The following is a 23,893-nucleotide window of genomic DNA, read 5'->3' on the forward strand; positions in this document are numbered from 1 at the left end:
CGCTATCAGTTCGGCCTTCTGGGCCGATGTCCCCGGGGGCAGGGGTTCCGCCCAGAAAAGAATACCTCAGTCTCTGAAGTCACTGCCACTCCAGCATACCTCTGGCCTTGATGCATGAAGCTGCTCCTATCAGTGAACCAGACGAGGTCAGCGTTAGGGAGGGGGCGGTCCTGCAGGTCCTCTCGAACTCCGTGCACCTGAGCTAGTATCTTGGTGCAATCATGGAGTGGGGTGTCCAGGTCCGGGTTGGGCAGCAGCGAGGCAGGGTTTAAGGTCGTTGGGGGCAGGAAAGTTATCCTGAGAGGATTTAGTAGTAGTCTTTGGTAGTGGGTGAGCCGGGCATTACTTATCCATCGATTAGGTGGCTGTTTGAGTACACCCTCGATGGCATATGGGGTAACGACCTGCAACTCTTGACCCATGACAAGTCTATCAGCATCTTGTACCATCAGAGCCGTGGCCGCAATCATTCGGAGACAAGGGGGCCACCCGGCAGCCACTGGGTCTAACTTCTTTGACAGGTAGGCAACCGGCCTCCGCCAGGGGCCTAAGTTCTGAGTTATTACCGCCTTGGCGACACCCTTACTCTCGTCCACGTATAAGTGGAAGGGCTTGGTGACATCAGGTAGTTCCAGTGCAGGCGCAGAGAGTAGGGCGGTTTTGATCTGTTGGAAAGCCGACTCGGCTTCGTCTGTCCAATTAAATGGCTGCTGCCCCCGTGTTGCCTGATACAAGGGTTTAGCCAGTTCTGCGAACCCAGGTATCCATAGTCTACAAAATCTTGCCGACCCCAGGAATTCCCTCACTTGTCGGGTGGATTGTGGCCTGGGGATCTGCAGAACAGTCTGCTTCCGGGCGTCTGTTAACCAGCGCTGCCCTCCTTTTAGCAGGTACCCCAGATATGTTGCTTCTGGCTTACAGATTTGAGCTTTTCTTTGCCAAGGCTCGGTAGCCTAGATTTTCCAGAGCTTGTAAGAGACTCTTGGTCTCTTGAATACAAGCTTCTTGGGTCTCAGCAGCAATCAGGAGGTCATCAACATACGAAAGACATTACAACAGCTGCCTGACTTCCTGGAGCCTCTGGGTCTATGGGGGTGTACTGTCTAAAAGCTTCCATTAATCTTTCTAAGTAGGTAGCTGGGCTCTCTGTCTTTCCCTGCAGAACAGAGTATACTTTAGCCAAATTAGTGGGCTTGAGAGCAGCTGCCCGGAGACTCGCCATTAGAGTCTGGCGATAAAGGTGTAGCCGTCCCCTACCTTCTGCTGTGTTGTAGTCCCACGCCGGCCTGGTCAGAGGAAAGGTCGCGTTTATGAGGTCGGGGTTGGCAGTCGGTTGACCGTCGTCCCCCGGGACCAGCTTTCTAGCTTCTACCTGTATTCTCTCTCGCTCCTCCATTGTGAACAAGATTCGGAGGAGCTGCTGACAATCATCCCAGGTGGGCTGGTGGGTGAACATAACACTATCCAGTAAAGCCAGTAAATCTTTGGGGTTGTCTGAAAACTGAGCACTCTGGGTCTTCCAGTTATACAGATCATTGGTAGAGAATGGCCAGTACTAGAGCCTGGGGATTCCCGTGTCATCTGGGGGTCCTATTTCCCAAAGGGGTAAAGCCACCGTGGAGTCAGGCGGCTGGGGGGGCCTAGCCCGCAAAGTGCGCCTTCGCGTCCGCCCCCCTGGCCCTTCAAAGTTACTTTTCCTTTCAGCGGGCCCGTGTGTGCCGGCCGCCTCCCGTCCGCCTGTTCCCTCCCGCAGCTTAGCCCTGGGGGCTGGGGCCTGGGGCCCGGAGGGGTACGGAGGGGGTTCTGTGAACAGTGGGTCCCCGCTATCAGGTAGAACAGGATGGGGGGGGCAGTTGGTTGCTTGGATTTTAGTGGTCGAGCAACCAGTGCCTTACAGGGTTCAGGGGCTAATTGGAAAGGGGACAGCCAAGGAGGCGGGTTCTCAACAAGGTCCTGCCATATGAGGATATATGGGATTTGATCTAAGTGGCCCGCACGCCCAGGTAGGAAAATCTTGGACTTTATCCTAGTGATGACAGCAAGTCGGAACGTCCCTTCGGGTGGCCACCTCACATCAAAGGCAGGCCATTCGGAGCGGCACAGAGTAATTAGCTTTCCCTTCCTGATTTTCAAACTAAGATCATGGCCCCTTGCTCTTACATCTTTGAAATTACTTGTAACGAGAGATAGGGGAGTGCTCTGGGTATTACCCATCCTGTACTAATTTGTAGTCTCTTCCTGTAAAGGAATATGGGTTAGAATCCCTGTAAAGGAAATCTGGCTTATTAATAATATCTAGTCGCAAGCGCACTCTGGCAGCCCGGGTCAGAATCAGCTGCTCAGATCGCAAGCGCTCCTGAAGCTCGGGTCCGAGTCAGCTGCTCGGATTGCAACCGCGCTCCGGCAGCACAGATCGCAAGCGGCTCCGGTAGCACAGATTGCAAGCACGCTCCGGTAGCCCGGGTCAGAGTTAGCTGCTCGGGTCGCAACCGCGCTCCGGCAGCACAGATCACAAGTGCTCCGGAAGCACAGATCGCAAGTGCGCTCCGGTAGCCCGGGTCAGAGTTAGCTGCTTGGGTCGCAACCGCGCTCTGGCAGCACAGATCGTAAGCGGCTCCGGTAGCACAGATCGCAAGCGGCTCCGGTAGCACAGATCGCAAACGCGCTCCGGTAGCCCGGGTCAGAGTTAGCTGCTCGGGTCGCAACCACGCTCCGGCAGCACAGATCACAAGTGCTCCGGAAGCCCGGGTCCGAGTCAGCTGCTCGGATCGCAACCGCGCTCCAGCAGCCCAGATTGCAAGCGCGCACCGGTAGCCCGGGTCAGAGTTAGCTGCTCGGATCGCGATCGCGCTCCGGCAGCCCAGATCGCAATTTAGATCAGACGAGAGCCAGGGGACGTCTCCCACCGGTCTCCGCTGGCTGTCCTATAGCGCATCCGCCAGGACGGCGCCAGCTCCAGTTTCAGACCTCACGAGTCACAGATTCAGATTCAGAACAGACACAGACAGACAAACGCAGACGAGCCGGCTCACCTATCAGTAGATCGATCCTAGTAGATCCCTTGACCAGGGGTCTGGTGGGCTTGGGGAATCCTGGACGAGCCCCCAGATGTTATGCCCAGACCGTTTGTTCCCCAAAGAAGACCACCAGAGTCCAGAGTCAAAGCCAAGCGGCAAGGATCTTTACTACAAGTTCGAACTTGGTCCCTCCATTCCACAGCATACAAGAGGGCCCCGAACGATGCGAGTGCTTGCTTTTTATAGCCCGATGTAAACAGGATATGTAAAGTTACAGGGGAACAAGGTAATTCTCTCGGTTACAGCACATTTAGCATTTTTTATTGGTTCCCGCTGTGTCCTTATCGGGGATTTCCTAGGTGGTGTTTTTCTGAAGTTTGAGAGAAATATGGAGGAATGTGTTTGTGCTGGGCTCAGGAAGTTGGGAGATATATGGGGGATGTGCCTCATTCCTTTCAGAACCAGACCCCATACCTGTCCCATTGTTACCCTGATGCTTCCGAGCTCCCCTTCTTACTCACCACGGGGATTGCTTTAAGAGTACTCAGGTGTCCTCCAGCTAGTTTTCCATTCCAATCGTCCCTCTGGCGACCCTTCAACCTGGATTCAAGCCCCAAGTTGGGTGCCACTTGCTGAGACCAGCTCGGTCAGGGAGATCGTAACCCAGCGGCGCTATTGGAATTAAAGACACACACAGAAATATAGAGGTGTAGGCCAGGCGCAGTGGCTCACGCCTGTAATCCTAGCACTTTGGGAGGCCAAGGCGGGTGGATCACGAGGTCAGGAGATCGAGACCATCCTGGCTAACATGGTGAAACCCTATCTTTACTAAAAATACAAAAATTATCCAGGCATGGTGGTGGGCACCTGTAGTCCCAGCTACTCAGGAGGCTGAGGCAGGAGAATGGTGTGAACCTGGGAGGCAGAGCTTGCAGTGAGCCGAGATCGCACCACTGCACTCCAGCCCGGGCGACAGAGGGAGACTCTGTCTCAAAAAGAAAGAAAGAAATATAGAAGTGTGAAGTGGGAAATCAGGGATCTCACAGCCTTCAGAGCTGAGAGCCCTGAACTGTGATTTACCCATGTATTTATTAACAGCAAACCAGTCATTAGCATTGTTTCTATAGATATTCAATTAACTAAAAGTATCCCTTGTGGGAAACGAAGGGATGGGCCGAATTAAAGGAATAGGTTGGGCGAGTTAACTGCAGCAGGAACACGCCCTTAAGGCACAAATCGCTCATGCTATTGTTTGTGGCTTAAGAATGCCTTTAAGTGTTTTTCTGACCTGGGTGGGCCAGGTGTTCCTTGCCCTCATTCCCGTAAACCCACAATCTTCCAGTGTGGGCTTTAGGGCCATTATGAACATGTTACAGTGCTGCAGAGATTTTGTTTATGGCCAGTCTTGGGGCCAGTTTATGGCCAGATTTTAGGGGGCTTGCTCCCAACAAGCTGCTGTACCAGATGTGGTTTCCTTGCTTGAGCAAACTAACACATCGTCTACTACCCAGTGTGTGGCTATTGATCTGACAAATGCTTTCTTCTCTATATCTGTTAATGAAGACCACCAGCAGTGGTTTGCTTTCAGCTAGCAAGGCCAACAATACCTCTTCACTCTCCTACCTAAGGGGTACATTGACTTTCCAGCCCTATATCATTATTTAACTCACAGTGATCTTTTTTTTTTTTTTTTTTTTTTTTTTGAGACGGAGTCTCGCTTTGTCGCCCAGGCTGGAGTGCAGTGGCCGGATCTCAGCTCACTACAAGCTCCGCCTCCCGGGTTTACGCCATTCTCCTGCCTCAGCCTCCCGAGTAGCTGGGACTGACTGTCTTTCTCTTCCTCAAGATATCATGCTGGTCTATTACATTGATGGTGTTATGCTGAAGAGACTTAGTGAGCAAAAAGTAGCAACTTGCCTAAATTTATTGGGAAGACATTTGCATGTCAGAAGGCGGGAAATAGATTTAACTAAAATTCGGATACCTTCTATACCAGTGAAATTTCTACGGGTCTTAGTGTACAGCATGCCAAGATATTCCTTCTAAGGTAAAGAGTAAGTTGTTGCATCTGGCCCACAACCAAAACAGAGGCACAACACCTAGTGGGCCTCTTTGAATTTTGAAAGCAACATATTCCTCATTTGGGTGTGTTACTCCAACTCATTTACCAAGTGACCTAAAAAGCTGCTAGTTTCAAGTGGGGCCCAGAATAAGAGAAGGCTCTGCAACAGGTCCAGGCTGCTGTGAAAGCTGTTCTGCCACTTGAGCCACATGATTCAGCAGATCCAAATGGTGCTAGAAATGTCAGCCACAGATAGGGATGTTGTCTGGAGGCTTCAGCAGGCCCCTATGTGAATTGCAGCACAGGCCCATAGGATTTTTTTTAGCAAAGCTCTGCCACTCTCTGCAAATAACTACACTCGTTTTGAGAAACAACTTTTGGCATGCTATTGACTCAATGGCTAACCACAGACAACCAAGTTACCATGCAACCTGAGCTGCCCAACATCAACTGGGTGTTATCTGACCCACCAAGCCATACAGTTGGGTATGAACAGCAGCACTCCATCATCAAATGAAAGTTATACAGATGTGATCAGGTCTGAGCTATGAAGGCACAGGTTAGTTACAAGAAGAAGGGCTCAAATGCTCATTGTACCCTGCTACACTCTCTCCTGTCTCCCAGCCTGCACATATGGCCTCACGTGAAGTTCCCTATGATCAGCTGACAGGAAGAGAAAACTTGGGCCTGCTTTACAGATGCAGCACTATATGCAGGCATCATCTGAAAGTGAACAGATGCAGCTCTGCATCCCTTTTTGAGACATTCTTGAAGGACAGTAGTGAAGGGAAATCGCCCCTACTGCAATGGGCAGAACTTTGCACGTGGTTGTTCACTTTGTTTTGAAGGAGAAATGTCCAGATATGTGATTATATAGCAATTTATGAGCTGTAGCCAATGGTTTGGCTGAATGGTCAGAAACTTGGAAGGGACATGATTGAAAAAGCAAGGAAATTTTGGAAAAAGGTATATGGATAGACCTCTCTGAATAGGCAAAAATGTGAAGATGTTTGTGTCCCATGTGAATGCTCACAAAAGGGTGATAGCAGAGGAGGAATTTAATAGTAAATAACAAGTAAATAACTTGTTTTGTGGCTATCAGCCAGCCTCTTCCTCAGCCACTCCTGTCATTGCCCAATGGGCTCATGAACCAAGTGGCCATGGTGAAAGAGACAGAAAGTATGCATGGGCTGAGCAACATGAACCTCCATTCACCCAACCTGCAATTGGCAGAGTGCCCAATGTGCCAGCAGCAGAGACCAACACTGATAAGATTCCATCCCCTGAAGAGATCAGCCAGCTACCTGGTGGCAGGTTGATTATATTGGACTCTACTTCCATCATGGAAGGGGCAGCAGCATTTTTTGATTTCTGGAATAGGCACTCTCAATACAGATCTGCCTTCCATGCACACAATGCTTCTGCTAAAACTACCATCCATGGACTTAAAGAATGCCTCATCTACTGCCATCATATTCCACACAGCATTTCTTCTCATCAGGGAGCTCACTTAACAGCAAATAAAGTGTGGAATGACCCATGATCATAGAATTTACTGATCTTCTGTTCCCCAGCATCCTGGAGCAGCTGGCTTGATAGAACAGTGGAATCGCTTCTTGAAGACTTAGTTATAGCACCAACAAGGCGGTGATACCTTGTAGGGCTGGGGCAAGATATGCATATGCTCTGAATTAACATTCAAAATATGATATTCTTTCTCCCATAGACAGGATTCATGGGTCCAGGAAACAAGAGGTGAAAATGGGAATGCTTATACCCTGCTGGTGGGGATGTAAATTAGTTCAGCCATTGTGAAAAGCAGTGTGGCAATTCCTGATATAACTTAAATCAGAATTACCATTTGATACAATAATCCCATTATTGGGTATATGCCCAAAGTAATATAAATCATTCTACCACAAAGACACATGCACCCTGTATGTTTATTGCAACACTATTCACAACAGCAAAGACATGGAATCAAGCTAAATGCCCATGAATAGTAGACTGGATAAAGAAAATACGGTACATACACACCATGGAAAACCACACAGCCATAAAAAAGAATGAGATCATGTCCTTTGCAGCAACATGGATGGAGCTGAAGGACATATCCTGAGCAAACTAACACAGGAACAGAAAACCAAATACCACATATTCTCACTTATAAATGGGAGCTAAACAATGAAAACGCATGGACACAAAGGGGAACAGACACCATGGCCTACTTGAGGATGAATGGTGGGAAAAGGGAGAAAATAAAAAAAACTACTCTCATGTTAGGTACATACACATTAAGGATTGTTATGCCTTTGTGAAGAATTGAGCCCTTTATCATTACATAATGCTCCTCTTTATGGCTGATAATTTTACTTGCTCTGAAGTTTGCTTTATCTAAAATTAATATAGCTACTTCAGCCTTCTTTTGATTAATGTCAACATGGCTTATCTTTGTCTAGTTCTTTACTTTTATTCTATATGTCTTTATATTTAAAGTGGGTTTCTTGTAGACAACATATAGTTGGATCTTGTGGGTTTTCTTTAATCCATTCTAATAGTCTTGTTCTTTTAATTGTGTATTTAAACAATTTAGATTTAAAATGATAATATAGTTAATATCCACCATATCTATAACTTTTTAATTTGTTGCTTATATTCTTTTTTTTTTTTTTTTTTTGGTCTTTCATTCTTTTTCTGCCTTCTCTGGTTTTAATTCAGCATTTTATATGATTCCACTTTCTCTCCTCTGTTGGCATATTGTAGGAAACCAGAATATGTCACCCCAAAATGTGCCTCATTGGCATAAGGATTACTTTGAGCTGATCATTTTGAGAAACAACAGACACAAGACAACCTCTGAAAACAAGAGTAAAATTTACCCTCTTGTGTTATGCCATTCTTGTGTTGCTATAAAGGAATACCTGGGACTGAGTAATTCATAAAGAAAAGAGGTTTAATCAGCTCAGAGTTCTGCAGACTTTACAGGAAGCATAGTGCTGGCATCTGCTTCTGCTAAGGGCTTCAGAAGCTTAGAATAATGGTAGAAGGCAAAGGGAGAGCAGGCAGTGTCACCTAGAGAGGGAGCAAGAAAAAGAGGAAGGAGGTGCCACACATTTTTTTGTTTTGTTTTGTTTTGTTTAAGAGACAGAGTTTCGCTCTTGTTGCCCAGGCTGGAGTGCAATGGCACAATCTCGGCTCACTGCAACCTCCACCTACTGGGTTCAAGTGATTCTTCTGCCTCGGCCTCCCGAGTAGCTGGGATTACAGGCATGCACCATCACACTTGGCAAATTTTGCATTTTTAGAAGAGACAGGGTTTCTCCATGTTAGTTAGGCTGGTCTTGAACTCCTGACCTCAGGTGATCCATCTGCCTCGACCTCCCAAAGTGCTGGGATTACAGGCGTGAGTCACCACACCCGGTCGGTGCCACACACTTTTGAAAAACCAGACCTCACGAGAATTCACTCACTTTTGCAAGGACAGCACCAGGCCATTCATGAGAGATCTGCCCCTATGATTGACCCAAACACCTCCCACCAGGCCACACCTGTAATACTGGCGATTACATCTCAATATGAGACTGGAGGGGACAAAGATCCAAACTGTATCACCTCTTGGAAGGGCAATTCACACTTACAAAGAACAATCTCCATTTGTAAGGGTGTCTTCCTTCTCTGAACCAGGAAGACAAGGATAATTAAATCATTAAAAAACAAAACTTCTCATTGATGGAAAAGGTATCAACTTAAATCTGCATAACAGACCTTACTCTTGTTTGCCATACTTTTCCTGATCACCTCTCTATAACTGGCCTCCCCAACACCATTCTTTTTTTATTTCAGCTGAAGATGGTATTTAAGCTTGAATTCTAAGCAAGGAGGGAGGTGCCACACACTTTTAAACAACCAGATTTCATGAGAACTCAATCACTATTGCAAGGACAGCACCAAACCAAGTAACTCTCTTTGAGAGTTACTCATTTTTCCCTGGATATCTCCCACATATAGACTAGGATACATATGTCATAAGACAAAATTACAACAAATTTAGTTTAAAGATCTTAATTAGCTTTTATTTGCAATTCCAGAATCAGGCAACATTTCAATCTATAAAATAGAATGGATGTTCTGATGAACTGAGCAGAAGGAGCTGGTTTTATAGGAAGAAATGTTGGTTTTCCTCTGTTTCTAAGGAAAGCAGAAACAGAGAAAAAATGGATTGATCATTTCAAAGTTAAAGGTTAAAGCAGAAGAGACTTTTTTTTATCATGGTAGCTAAAACTGGCCTGTTTGGGAATTTGGCTATTTCTCTCTCTCTCTCTCTCTCTCTCTCTCTCCCCCACCCCCTCCCTCTCTCTCTCCCCCCCTCCCTCTCTCTCTCCCCCCCTCCCTCTCTCTCTCCCCCTCCCTCCCTCCTGCCTCTCCCCTACCCCCTTTTTCTCTCTTGATTTCTCAAAAAGTCAGATAAACAACTTAGTTTCAGCTTGGTAGCATGGAACTTGAGTGTGATTTCATTTTGGTTTGGTCTATTGGGCATAGCGAAGAAGCTCAATTTAAATCAGTCACCTCCTATAAATTTTATTTCACACACGTTATGTTAATAAACTTCTGTTTGTTTTTCTATGGTTAATCTTCTTTGGTTACAAGGGGTCCCACCTAAGAAGTATGAAGGGGCTGGGCGCGGTGGCTCACACCTGTAATCCTAGCACTTTGGGAGGCTGAGGCGGGTGGATCATGAGGTCAGGAGATTGAGACCATCCTGGCTAACACGATGAAACCCTGTCTCTACTAAAAATACAAAAAATTAGCTGAGCATGGTGGCGGGCACCTATAGTCCCAGCTACTCAGGAGGCCGAGGCAGGAGAATGGCGTGAACCCGGGAGGCGGAGGTTGTAGTGAGCCGAGATCGAGCCACTGCACTCCAGCCTGGGCAACAGAGGAAGACTCCATCTCTGTCGGAGTAAGAAGTATGAAGGATAGAGGAAAACTCTAGGACATCACTAACTTTTTTTTAAAAGATATATAATTGAAACTATAGGGGAGAAAAAGGTTTTGGGTATTGCTTTATAAAATTTCCTGTGCTACAGAATGTATCAGGATTTAATGAAGTACACTTATACTTCGTTTTTTCCATTTACTCTTTATCTGGAATTTATTTTGATGTGAGGTATGAGTTTGAGTTGGGATCCAACTTTACTTTTTCTAGACGGCTACCTAGTTGTGTCAACATCATTTGCTGAATTTTAAAAGTTTTTTTTAAAAATCAAGAATGTATGTTGAATTTTATCAAACACCTTTTTTGCATTTTGGAAATGACAAATTTTTCTTTTTCTTTATAATGATATTTAGAGACAGGAGGTCTCACTACATTGCCCAGGCTGGCCTCAAACTCCTGGGCTCAAGGGATCCTCCCATTTCAGCCTCGCAAGTAGCTGGGACTACAGGCACAAGCCACTGTACCCGGCTATTTCTAGTAAAATAGAAATACTTTATTATAATTTTTATTTGATTTAGGATTTTTCCAGTAATATTCATGAGTACGAATTTTTTTTATTTTTATTTTTTAGATATGGAGTCTTGCTCTGTCTCCCAGGCTGGAGTGCAGTGGTGTGATCTTGGCTCACTGCAGCCTCCACCTCCCGGGTTCCAGCGATTCTCCTGCTTCAGCCTCCCGGGTAGCTGAGATTACAGGCACACACCACCATGCCTGGCTAATTTTTGTATTTTTAGTAGAGACAGGGTTTCACCATGTTGGCCAAGATAGTCCTGAACTCCTGACCTCAGGTGATCTGTCCGCCTTGGCCTCCCAAAGTGCTAGCATTACAGGCGTTAGCCACCACGCTCAGCCATGAGTAAGAATTTCTATGGTCAGTGTATATGTATATGCTAGATGGGTGTTTTGTGAGATTTTGGTATAAGTGTTACGCTCACTTCATAAATAGAATTTGAAATGCTTCCTTTTTTTTTTTTTCTGTGCTTAAGGCAGAATCAACAGCAACCAACTCTCTGTTCCTTAAATTTTCACAGTAGAATTATCCTATGAAATAATTTGGGCCTGGTGCTTCTGTGGATTTAGCTATGGAGATACGCAGTTCTCTAACATCTATTTCTTTTTTTTTTTTTTTTTTTTTTTTCTTGTTTTTTGAGACCGAGTTTCGCTCTTGTTGCCCAGGCTGGAGTGCAATGGCACAATCTCAGCTCACAGCAACCTCCGTCTCCCGGGTTCAACCGATTCTCCTGACTCAGCCTCCCGAGTAGCTAGGATTACAGGCATGTGCCACGACGCTCGGCTAATTTTGTATTTTTAGTAGAGGCAGGGTTTCTCCATGTTGGTCAGGCTGGTTTCAAACTCCTGACCTCGGGTGATCTGCCCACCTCCGCCTCTCAAAATGCTGGGATTACAGGCATGAGCCACCGCGCCCGGCCAACATCTATTTCTTCCATGGTAATTGGTCTACTTAGAATTTCTATCTCTAGAATGTTTTGGTAAATTATATTTTCTTGGAATTTTGTCCATTTCATTCAAGTTTTCAAATTTATTACACAGAACTGACTGATCATGCAATTCTTTTAAGTTTTCCTGTATCTATGGTTATTTCTCCTTTATCATTTTGTATTTTGAGATGCTCCTCTTTCTTTCTTGAGCCAACCACCCTATTGTTGCCTTTTTCAAATCTCTTGCTTATTAGTATTCCCATTCCCATTTCTACTTTTTATTTTCTTCTTTTATTCTTACGAATTCCTTCTTTCTGCTTCTCTTAGGTTTACCTTGCTATTTTTTTCTAAATTATTTAATTTACTTTTATTTTGAATTTTTAAAAGCACTGCATTGGTATATCCCACAGGTACTACTAATATGCAGCGCTTTCTCTCTTTTTTTTTTTTTTTTTTGTTCATTTTTAAGATATTCAGTGATTTCAGTTTTGAGACGGTTAAGAGGATTTCTTCATGCTTTTTTTTTTTTTTTTTAACATTTCGAAAATGTTATACAATTTTGCATTGTTTTATTCTCCACTCCTTTGTATCCTACGACAGTCTCCCGCCCCTTTCTTCACCTCAGTGCTCTAAAGATCGAAGGTCAAGAAGAGAGTTTCTTGTCCTGGAGCCTGCGAGAGGGTGGGCCCTTGCAGTTCATGCGCGGAAACAGCGATAGGGACATCCAGGGCCTGAGGAGGCTGGGGACAGAGCAGATCCTCCCAGCCCCTAACACCGCCCGGGAGTAGATGCAAACCCCCAGGGCCCCGGGGGCCGGGACCACACCCCGCGGGCACGAGTCCGATTGGCAGATTGTAGCCGAGTGGTTTCAACGGTGACGCCCCCACCCGAATGCCTCGCTGGGATTGGCTCATTTCTTGGTTCAGACCTGGACGGTGGCCAGAGGAGGACAAGAGGCTTTCACACAGAACGGAGGTGATGTGGACGACAGCGGAGACGCAGCCGCACTTGAACAAGCGACCGGGCCCCGGGGACATGGCGGCAGCCTCTGCACCGTCAGTGTTGCTCGCGGCTGCAAGAAACTGGTGGCGGCACTGCCTGAGCCCGCTGCTGTTGCCAAGGTGACGGGGCATAAAGCGGCGGTCGATCGGTGCGTGGGGGCGGGGGAGGGGTGAAGGGAGAACGAGGCTCGAGCGGGAGGACGGGACGGCATCCGCTTGTCAGGGGATTCGGCTTCCAGTCCCCCTTCCAGAGGGCGTCGTTCTGCAGCCAGGCCTCTGTCTTTCCCCCGCCCCTACAGGGCACGAGCTACAGAATGTTTTTTTGTTTCTATTTTTTTAAAGTAAGGAAGCACTTTCCTTTCTCCTCCGTTTATTCATTTGTTTACTTCTGGTTCCCGTGTCCTTTTAACATGTCCCCGTCATTCCCTGTTTAAGGGCACAGGATGTTCCAGGCTCATCTTGTACTTAGCTCCTGCCTTGGAATCAGACGTTTCTCCAAAGAATCCTGATTCCTTTTTTTGGAGAATGTTATTTTATAGCCGTATCTGGGTTGTAGGTTGTATTCGTTGCTACTAGGATGCCATTACTTCTAGACTGTCTCAGCAGACAAACGCTAGGAAACTTTATGTGTATATTTATATGTGTGTATATACATATATATGCACACACACGTTATGTGTATATGTGTGTGTATGTACATATGTATACATATATATGTACACACACTCTCCCCACACACATCCATACACGCATCAATCCAGGTACATCTATATCTGTTTTATATCTATCTACATGTATGTTTAAAAAAACAGCTGAGTTCATACTGTTACCTCAGTTCCAGTGCATCATCTCAGGGTTCAATCAGATCTGCCCTTTCTGTAATTGTTACTGTTTTCTGAGAGTGAGAAAGCTGGTTGTCCTTATCCACAAGATATTCACTTCTTTGCTCAATCGTGTACAAAAAGTTGATTCAAAATCGCTAACCCGTACCACTGTGAAAAACAGACCAACTATCCAGAGTTCAATATTGGTTTACAGTTATTTTTGTCTTTAGTTTCTGTAATTAAAACTGTGTTATACAGGTTATGAAGGCAGTCATAGAGGTGTTATGACTATAGAGGTTACAAAGTCTCTGTAATTAAGACGTGGAACTAGTGTGTGAATAATAGAAAAAGACAAGTAGAATAGAATAGAAAATCCAGAAGTAACCCCAAGTGCACATGGAAAGTTAAAGGTGGTATCACATATCATTGGAGCAGAGTTGGGCTTTGTGATACACAGAGCTGGGCCAACTGGTTGGCCATTTGGAAAAAGATAAAATTAGATCTACACCTCATAGCATAACAAAAATAAAGTCTAAATGGATCAGGGATCTAAATGTGAAAAATGAAACAATACAAGTACTGAAAGAAAAAGGCTTTCTAACTATGACTCAAAAACCCATAAGCAATAAAATAAAAAGTTGATAAATTTGACCACATAAAACAAATGGCATGACAAATACATCATAAAGTCAGAAGACAACTGAAAAAACACTGGATTGGGAGAAAATAATCTGTAGCACGTATCACGGGGTAAAGGATGAATGTCTTTCATATTTAAATTTGAATTTTAAAAATTTTCCAAATCAGTTTTCTCTGTTTACATTCAGCAGTGGCAAAGTGACTTTATCTTTTACATCAGAATATGTCAAAAAAGTAGTAAGTTACACTGCTTTTAAAGATAAGAGTCATCCGTTTAAAAAATACTTATTATATCATGTGTCTTAGGGTCCCAGAAGTAAACCCTAAGACAGGAATTCCTGTGCAAATAATTAGAAAGTTTCCAGGAAAAAATCGCAGGGAAATAGGGAAATAGAATAGAAAGGGAAGGAAGGCCACAGAGCAAGCTGCTCTAAGCCTGTTCCCCTCGAGGTAACTCAATCCTGTTGAACTCTAAGTCAGGGTACATGGTCAATCCTTGGAGTTGTCCTTACCAGAGAACCAGCAAGCTGGTGTGTACGTCTCTACCTAGTCACTGGTTAAGGTCTGCCCTCAGGGAGACCCGACTTCCCAGATACTTTTGGTTTTATAAAAATATAAAACTTTATACTTAAGACTTAGTATAAAGTCATCCATTCAGAACCTTCTTGTTAACTATTGGACTTGCATAGAGGGAGTTTTTGTTTCAAATTAAACAGAAACTAGGGTTGCAGGTATGTTTTGTAGGTCTGTATCTCAACCAATTGACAAACTGAAGCTTTCTTTCTGGGTAGACTAGGATCCATGCCTTTTCTGTTCACTATTGTCAAGTTTAAATGCAGTGTGCAACATGAAAACCGCAGTGATGTGTTATGAGTTGGGAATCTTTGTCATTTGTGATATGTGCATGCTACCTGTTTTCAAAGCTCACTGCTATATTAGCTATGAAGTAAAGCTTGTTTTAACAAAGCGATAGGCTTCATTAAGATCATGGCTATATAAGTCATGGTTTCCTATTGGAAAGATAATTATCTTTAAAGTGAATGATAACCAGTGAATAGTGAATACATATCAGAACAACTTGCCCTGGAGATGTAAATGCAGAGCTTATTCACTATTTATACATCTTAAACACAGAAGAATAATGTAGAAAATGTCTATTTTGATTTTTCCTAGGACATTTTTTTAGCTAGTGATGTTTAGGGTATGGGAGGGAAAATAACCTAATGAAGCAAGTTGCTACACATGAATATCTAGAAATGATACTAAGACTTTTGAAAAATAGAGTTTATTTTATTTTTTAAATGGCTTTAGGTTTCCAGAAAAAAGTTACAGGTTTACAGACAAGATAGTACAAAGAGTTCCCATATACCTTGGATGCTATTATATGTTATTAACATTTTACGTTAGTATGGTAAATTTGTGGTGTAATTATATTATGGTTAGTATGCTACAATTTTTTTTTTTTTTTTTTTTTTTTGAGATGGAGGCATTCTCTGTTGCCCAGGCTGGAGTGCAGTGGCACGATCTCGGCTCACTGCATCCTCCGCCTCCTGGGTTCAAGCGATTCTCCTGCCTTAGCCTCCCGAGAAGCTGGGACTACAGATGTGTGCCACCATGGCCAACTAGTTTTTGTATTTTAAGTAGAGACAGGGTTTCGCCATATTGGCCAGGCTGCTCTTGAACTCCTGACCTTGTGATCTACCTGCCTTGGCCTCCCAAAGTGCTGGGATTACAGGCGTGAGCCACTGCACCCAACCAGTATGATACAATTAATGAACCAACATTGATGGGTTATTATGAACTAAAGTCCACAATTTATTCATGTTTTCTTAGTTTTTATGTAAAGTACTTTTTCTGTTCCAGAATCTTATCCAGGATACCACATTCCATTTTGCTGTCATGTCTCTTTAGACCCCTCTAGGCTGTGACAGTTTCTCAGATTTTTCCTATTTTTGGTGACCTTGACGGTTTGGAGGAGTAGTATTCAGGTATTTTGTAGGATATCTTTCTGTTAGAATTGACTGATGTTTTCCTCTGGATTAGACTTGAATTTGGGGCTTTGGGAAAGAGAACCACAGATGTAAAGTGTGATTCTCTCTCTCTCTCTTTTTTTTTTTTTTTTTTTGAGATGGAGTTTCGCTCTTGTTGCCCAGGCTGGAGTGCAATGGTGCAATCTTGGCTCACTGCAACCTCCACCTCGTGGGTTCAAGCAATTCTCCTGCCTCAGCCTCCTGAGTAGCTGGGGCACATGCCTGGCTAATTTTGTAATTTTAGTGTGGGGTTTCTCCGTGTTGGTCAGGCTGGTCTCGAACTCCCGACCTCAGGTGATCCGCCTGCCTCGGCCTCCCAAAGCATTGGGATTACAGGCGTGAGCCACCGCACCCGGCCTAATGTGTGATTCTCGTCACATCAGATTGAGAGTTATGATGGTTGCTGTTGACCTTAATTACATGGCTGAGGTAGCACTGGAAAGGGTTCTGTGCTGGAAAGTTACTCTTCCACCCTCCTTCCACACTGTACTATTAGGAAGGAAATCACAAGGTCCAACTCACACTTAAGTGAAACATTTTCTTCTAACTTTTCAAAAGGATCAGGTTGTTTTGGATGAAGCAGATAAAAATGTTGAACCAAGGAATTAAGGATCAAATCCATGAGATTTACTAGAAATTAAATACAAGTACTCTTGTGCACATGAGTTTTCTCCAGCTGGCAGGTTGGATTCATTGTTACAACATAGCTGTGAAGTGCTATGTTGTCCTTGTTCCCTGCTGAAAGCAATTGTTTCCCACAATCTCTGTCTCACTCAGTTCTATAGTAAGACATGGACGCTTGGTCTCAAACATTATTTCTCTAAGTATTGTTATGAAACTATTACATCTGCTTAATTGATTTGTCAACATAATTAGTCATTGTCGTTTTTTTTTTCAGAGTCTCACTTCATCGCCCAGGCTGGAGTGCAGCAGCACTATCTGAGATCACTACAATCTCCGCCACTCGGATTCAAGCGATTATCTTGCCTCAGCCTCCCGAGTAGTAGCTGGGAGTACAGGCGTGTGCTACCATGCCCAGCTAATTTTTGTATTTTTGGTAGAGACCTGGTTTTGCCTTGTTGGCCAGGCTGGTCTCGAACTTCTGACCTCAAGTGATCCACCTGCCTCGGCCTTCTAAAGTGCTGGGATTACAGGCGTGAACCACTTAGCCTGGTCAGTTACTGTCTCTTTTTAAAGATTGTGTTGCTTTCTGCCTCAATATTAATATGTTGGAAATTACCAAGAAGTTCATGACATATCTATTTCACATTCTGGTGAAGAAGGAAGAATTGGCCCTTGAAGGAGTCAATGTTTTACAATAATTTTGAAAGAGGGTAATGTTTTTCTAATTGATATACATAAAAACCATAGCCAGGGATTTAAAATTTACCTTCTTGTTTAAGCTCTCTACTAAAATTCCAGAAACTAGTATCATGTCTTAGCATTTGTAATAAAGCTATCAGAGAAAACCCAAGAAGAAAAAAGAACTGTACCAAAGAGAAAAATTGAGTTGAACCTTTTTTTTTAGACGGAGTCTCACTCTGTCACCCAGGCTGGAGTGTAGTGGCGCAATCTCAGCTCACTGCAGTCTCCACCTCCCAGGTTCAAGTGATTCTCCTGCCTCAGCCTCCCGAGTAGCTGGGCTCACAGGTGCCCACCACCATGCCTGTCTAATTTTTTGTATTTTTAGTAGAGACAGGGTTTCACCATGTTGGCCAGGCTGGCGTCGAACTCCTAAACTCAGCTGATCTGCCCACCTTGGCCTCCCGAAGTGCTGGGATTACAGGCGTGAGCCACCATGCCCAGCCTGAGTTGAACCTCTTTTTTAAAACAGGGTACTTTGTTATAAGATCTGGTACAGTAATATCTATATTTAGGCAGAATTAGTAAAATCAATGAATAACTATTCTCTTCCAGTGGTAGGGATGAGGTGTAGAAATCAAATGACTTTTTATTCCAACTCTGACATGAATTAACATTTTCCTCTTGGAAATACTGTAAGGAAAGAAATTGTATGCTCTTAATGACGAGAGATTGACCAGTCAGGTTGTTCCTTGTAGAACACAGAGTGAAAGGTATCCTGGCTTCTAAGAAAAAGCATGCCAGTTTCTGGTGTGGTAAGAGCTGCTCTTCCTTAGTATTGCTAATTAGGATGCTATTAATATCTGATTATAGTTGAGCCTTGAACAACCTGATTAGGGGTACCAGCCCCGATACAGTCAAAAATCTGCAGATAATTTTTGACTCCCCAAAAACTTTACGACTAACAGCTTAATATTGACCAGAAGCCCTACTAATAACAGTTGATTAAACACATATTTTGTATGTTATATGTATGATATACTGTATTCTTTTTTTTTTTTTTTTGAGACGGAGTCTCGCTCTGTCGCCCAGGCTGGAGTACAGTGGCCAGATCTCAGCTCACTGCAGGCTCCGCCTCCCAGGTTTACGCCATTCTCCTGCCTCAGCCTCCCAAGTAGCTGGGACTACAGGCTCCCGCCACCTCGCCCGGCTAGTTTTTTGTATTTTTTAGTAGAGACGGGGTTTCACCATGTTAGCCAGGATGGTCTCGATCTCCTGACCTCGTGATCCACCCATCTCGGCCTCTCAAAGTGGATATACTGTATTCTTATAATAAAGTAAGCTAGAGAAAAGAAAATGTTATTAAGAAAACCATAAGGAAGAGAAAATACATTTACTCTTCATTAGGTGGAAGTGGATCACCATAAAGGCCTTCATCTTCCTCATGTTCATGTCAAGTAGGCTAAGGAGGAGGAGAGAGAGGAGAGTTAGTCTTGCTGTCTAAAGGGTGGCAGGGGCAGAAGAGAAGCCACTTAAGTGGTCCTGCCCAGTTCAGACCCATTTCCTTCAAGGGTCCACTGTATTTTCTTAGTAAACTGAGGCAGGATCTAGTTACATTGTAGCTGTGAAGTGCTGCATTGTCTTTGACCCCTGCTCAAAATAAAACTGTTACCTTTCAAGCCCTGTCTGCCATGGTGCTCTAGCTGCAGGGATGTCTGGTCTCATACATGTTCACCTGTTTAAGTACTGACTTGACAAATGACTCTTGAGAATGAGGGGTTGGTGGTGTTTTGCAGGTAGTGACAGAAGGAAGAAAACATTGTCAGGAGGAAATTCAGATAAAGGACAAACCATATTTTGACTGCTACTGACTTGTTGGTAAGTATTCTAATTCCTTATTTAATGACAGTATCTCTCTAGCAAAAGTTGGTTTAGGGGGAAAGTTTATAGTAGACTTTGCCAGCTGAAGTTGTAGGGGCATGAAGATCACACTCCACAGTGAACTGTGCTGTTATATATAGGTCATTACTCTTGTGGCCTAGAAGAGTGTGCAGCAGTTGCTTTTTGAAACATAATTTATATACTATCATATCTGAGGCTCTTGATTTTTATGTTTAGTAGTGTGTATACTGATCATCAACTGTGATCTGCCCACTGCTTGTGAAAACTATATTCTCATTTGATTATTTGACATCTTTGAATTCCTTGTTTTTATTCTGGTGAAATAAATTCATACACAGTTATGTGTCACTAAACAACTGGGATGTGTGTTCTGACAGATCACAGAGTGTACTTACACAAACGTAGATGGTGTAGCCTACTACAAACCTAGGCTATGTGGTATAGCCTGCTGCTCCTCTGTACTGAGTACTGTAGGCAGTTGTAGCACAATGGTATCTGTATATCTAGACATAGAAAAGTTAGAGTAAAACTACATCATAAATGATAAAAACAGCACCCTTGTATAGGGCACTTACAGGGGTGAGGCTTGCAGGACTGGAAGTTGCTCTGCGTGAGTCAGTGAGTGAGTGGTGAGTGGATGTGAATGGCTAGAACGTTACTGTATACTACAGTAGACTTTATATATAAACACTCTGCACATAGGCTATACTACATTTATTTTTAAAATAAAGTAATTGCCAGGCGCAGTGGCTCACACCTGTAATCCCAGCACTTTGGGAGGCCGAGGCAGGCGGATCGCCTGAAGTCAGGAGTTCGAGACCAGCCTGATCAACATGGAGAAACCCTGTCTCTACTAAAAATACAAAATTAGCTGGGCGTGGTGGTGCATGCCTGTAATCCCAGCTACTTGGGAGGCTGAGGCAGGAGAATCGCTTGAGACGGAGGTTGTGGTGAGCCAAGATTGTGCCATTGCACTCCAGCCTGGGCAACAAGAGCGAAAATCAGTCACAAAAACAAAACAAAACAATAAAAATAAAGTAACTAGGCTATAACTTTACGATGGCTATGAAGTCACTAGGTGACAAGAATTTCTCAGCTCCATTATAATCTTAAGGCATCACCATCGTATATGCAATTTGTAGTTGACCAAAATGTCATTATCCAGCGCATGACTGTATTGTTTTTCAAGGTGATTTTGTCAGCCAGGCAAATGTATCAGGATAATAATTTTATCACCTCGTAACATGATATTTAAATTGTACCTGGGAGGACTCATGGTTGGACAGAACACAGTGGAAAGCAAATGTGAAATGTTCCTCAGATTTTGGACTTTATATACCGTTGATATTTCAGGGAAAAATCAATAATGCTATTAGATTTTGTTGTCTTTAACTCACCTATGAGTCTGTCTTAAAGTCGTGTTTGCTCATAGCTTGTGCTTTCTTGATGATTCCTCTATAGTTGGAATTTTCTCAGCATTTTTTGGTCACAGTTTATATTGATCCTAGCCTAGTTATATTGACTTTGTCACTAAATAAATTGAACTATGCCTTGTTACCAATAAAAATGAGTTACTATATTTTTTTTAATGTAGTAGTTCATAGGAGTAGGTAACAAGTGGTGGTCAGAAATGCCATGGGCCTGATTTCGGACATAGATTTATAAGTGAAACAGCAGGTCGTTTGGATAAAGAAGGAATCAGTATTTCCATGTGTGGTTTTCTCTTGTTCTGATTATTTGATATTTTAAGTTCCTACAGCAAGAACACTTTTGATTGGTTGTGTGATCCATTTTAGTAGAGAACTGTAGTGGCAAACATATTTTGGTCATTTGTGTTAGAGTCTGTGACATGAACTGAGCAGAAAGGAGTGATAAATATGGGTTACCAGAATACATTTTTTCAAGATTTCCCTCTACTGGTAAAAGTTTCCCAATAGAACTACCCAATAGAACTTTCTGTGGTGATGGAAATGTTCTCTATTTGTACTGTCCAATACAAGAGTGGCAGATAACATGTGACTATTGGAATGCGCTTAATGCAACTTTTTTTTTTTTTTTTTTTTTTGAGATGGAGTTTTGTTCTTGTCACCCAGGCGGGAGTGCAGTGGCGCAATCCCGGCTCACTACAACCTCCGCCTCCTGGGTTCAAACGATTCTCCTGCCTCAGCCTCCCGAGTAGCTGGGATTACAGGTGCCCACCACCACTCCTGGCTAATTTTCATATTTTTAGTAGAGACAGGGTTTCACCGTATTGGCCAGGCTGTTCTCGAACTCCTGACCTCAAGTGATCCACCCGCCTTGGCCTCCCACAGTGCTGGAATTACAGGTGTGAGCCACTGTGCCCAGCCTATTTCATTTAATTTTAATTAATTTAAATTTAAATAGCCATATGTGGCTAGTGACTGTTTATTGGACAGCATAGTCGTAAACAACAGTGAACATTTCAGAGCTGACATCTGTAGTTAATTCTGAAAGTGTATCAGAATGGATTCATAACTGTTCCTTTTGTTTTGTGCCTGTTCACATCTGTCCCAGACTGACATGACACCCACTCTTGGCTGGCCCACTTTGGTAGGGGCTTTAATTTTACTACCCTAAACCCAATACTTTCATCCTCTTTATAAGTAATAATGTTCATTTCGCAGCCAGATGAGCCTTAACTCCTTTTGTACTAACTTTGCAAAAAAACCTTTTCTTTTTCTCTAGATATTTTGATCAGTATCTTGTATTCCATTTAGAAGCACTCTACATATAATTCTGGCAAATAAACAGCCACCGATGATTAACTAGTAGCTCAGATTGTTCAGTAGTTCATGTAGTACTTGCTGAATAATATTCTGATTCATATTTTTTCTGTTGTTCAGAACTGGCAGTAGGGGTCAACTTGGGAAGACAGCTGTGACCATAAATATTAAAGAAGACAAAAGGATTCTTTGTGACACTGAGACCTTCTGCAGTACTACAGTGGGGAAATGCCGGTGTACACAGCTGGCCTCATGTAATTCCTGGGATGAGATCGTTTGGGATGCAGTGCTGGCTGTTGCTGAGCAGGCGATCACAGTGCGTACTGTGTTTCTTTCCTTGAGAATATTTGAATCTCGCCTGAGTACTCATAACAGATGAGAAACACAGGTTTTGATAGCATAGATTCACACTATCATTAGTCATGAGCTCTTGAGAGCAAAGTAATTGGTTTTGTCCTCTTTAGAGTTAGACCCTGTGGTTGGGTATGAAAGATGAGTGTCTGTAAAAATCTGTCTTAGAAATGTATTTCCAAGACTCTGTCTCAAAAAAAAAAAAAATGATTTCCTAGTTCTGTAAAAGTCGCTATATTGAGTGTTCTCTATCACTTAATAATATACTTACTTTGTTATTAAGTGGACTTAAAGATACGCGGTGTATAAAATCAGCTAATTATGTTAAACCATGGTGTCTCCCTTTATTGTGTTAGGCTGAATAGAACAAACTTTAAAATAATTTTTTAAAGAAAATATTTGAATTCATTTTGTTTGGTGTTATGTTTTTATTCAGAAAAGCATTTTATTAGTGCTAGGTGTGAACCGGAGCCTTTTGCTAAATACCAGCAGCAATCATGTCCTAGAGTTAAATCCCAGAAAATTTGCCATATTGTATATTAAAGGTTCAATAAATTACAATAAAGTATTCTTTCTTTAAAGTGATTTGGTTCTTATTCCTTAAAAATCATACTTTTTGCCATAACTCCATATTTTCAAAGGAAGAAGATGAAATGAAATAGTACTCTGTAGTAAATATTTTATTCCAGTTACAAAATTACACACAAATGTGGCTTTTTATAAAAAGGTTTAATAAAAAATTGGGCTGGGTGTGGTGGCTCACAGGCCGGGCATGGAGGCTCATGTCTGTAATCCCAGCACTTTGGGTGGCCCAGGCAGGCAGATCACTTGAGGTCAGGAGTTCGAGACCAGCCTGACCAACATGTCTACTAAAAATACAAAATTAGCCGGGCATGGTGGTGCGTGCCTGTAATCCCAGCTACTCGGGAGGCTGAGGCAGGAGCATTGCTTCAACCTGGGAGGCAGAAGTTGCAGTGAGCCAAGATCACACCACAGCACTCCAAGCCTGGGTGACAGAGCAACACTTTGTCTCAAAACAACAACAACTAAAGTTCCAAGTTAGCTGCTGCTTGGCAGTAGCACAAAGACTGATCAGTGAGGTTGTTCATTAGCACCATCTGCCAAACATTGTCTGCTGCTTATGAGAAAAAGGAAGCATTTGAACATGAGATTTCTCCCTCTTCTGGTGTGGCAAAAATCTTCTGGTACACGCAAAGTAGTTACATGACAGCAAGGTTCTCTATGTTAATGGACTAATATTAATCAGTAGAGTTTTTTTCCCATAACAGTAACACGGAGTGTATATAATGGGTCCTATAACAGAAAAATGGACATCGAATGTGATCTTTTTTTAAAAAAAAATAGGCTTTATTATTTAGAGTCATTTCAGGCCAACAGAAACACTGAGCAGAAAGTACAAAGAATTCCCATACACTCCCTGTTCTCACACACCCACGGTCTCCCACACTTCAACATCCCACACCAGAATGGTACATGGGTTACAATCACTGAACCTCTATTGACATGTCATTATCACTCAAAGTCATAGCTTAGGGTTCATTCTTGGTGTTGTACATTCTATGGGT

General features: G+C 43.3%; 1 protein-coding gene and 2 non-coding genes across 14 annotated transcripts in view; all 3 read left to right on the top strand.

Annotated features, from left to right (window-relative positions):
• The window catches only part of LOC106996975 (uncharacterized), a 40,713-nt gene extending 17,825 nt beyond the window's left edge, over nucleotides 1–22,888 (top strand). Inside the window, exons 2-5 of one of the 12 annotated variants that reach the window (XR_013413676.1) lie at nucleotides 12,140–12,635; nucleotides 16,907–17,342; nucleotides 19,107–19,188; nucleotides 22,077–22,888. The gene's annotated coding sequence lies outside the window, so the exon portion shown is untranslated. Of the gene's footprint in view, nucleotides 1–3,108; nucleotides 3,304–4,723; nucleotides 7,705–12,114; nucleotides 12,816–16,906; nucleotides 17,343–19,106; nucleotides 19,189–22,076 lie in introns of those variants that run through there. The other 11 variants (XR_013413683.1, XR_013413684.1, XR_013413681.1 and 8 more) reach the window with 11 other exon arrangements.
• On the top strand, nucleotides 17,397–17,585 carry LOC114676644 (small nucleolar RNA SNORA81). The gene has a single exon (XR_003727691.2). It is a non-coding gene; the product is annotated as a small nucleolar RNA SNORA81 (small nucleolar RNA).
• Nucleotides 18,909–19,039, top strand: LOC114676575 (small nucleolar RNA SNORA63). Its single transcript, XR_003727626.1, has one exon. It is a non-coding gene; the product is annotated as a small nucleolar RNA SNORA63 (small nucleolar RNA).
• Nucleotides 22,889–23,893: the final 1,005 nt, after the last annotated feature.

The sequence above is a fragment of the Macaca mulatta genome, chromosome 2, assembly GCF_049350105.2.
Source record: "Macaca mulatta isolate MMU2019108-1 chromosome 2, T2T-MMU8v2.0, whole genome shotgun sequence".
In the NCBI taxonomy this organism is placed as follows: Eukaryota; Metazoa; Chordata; class Mammalia; order Primates; family Cercopithecidae; genus Macaca; species Macaca mulatta.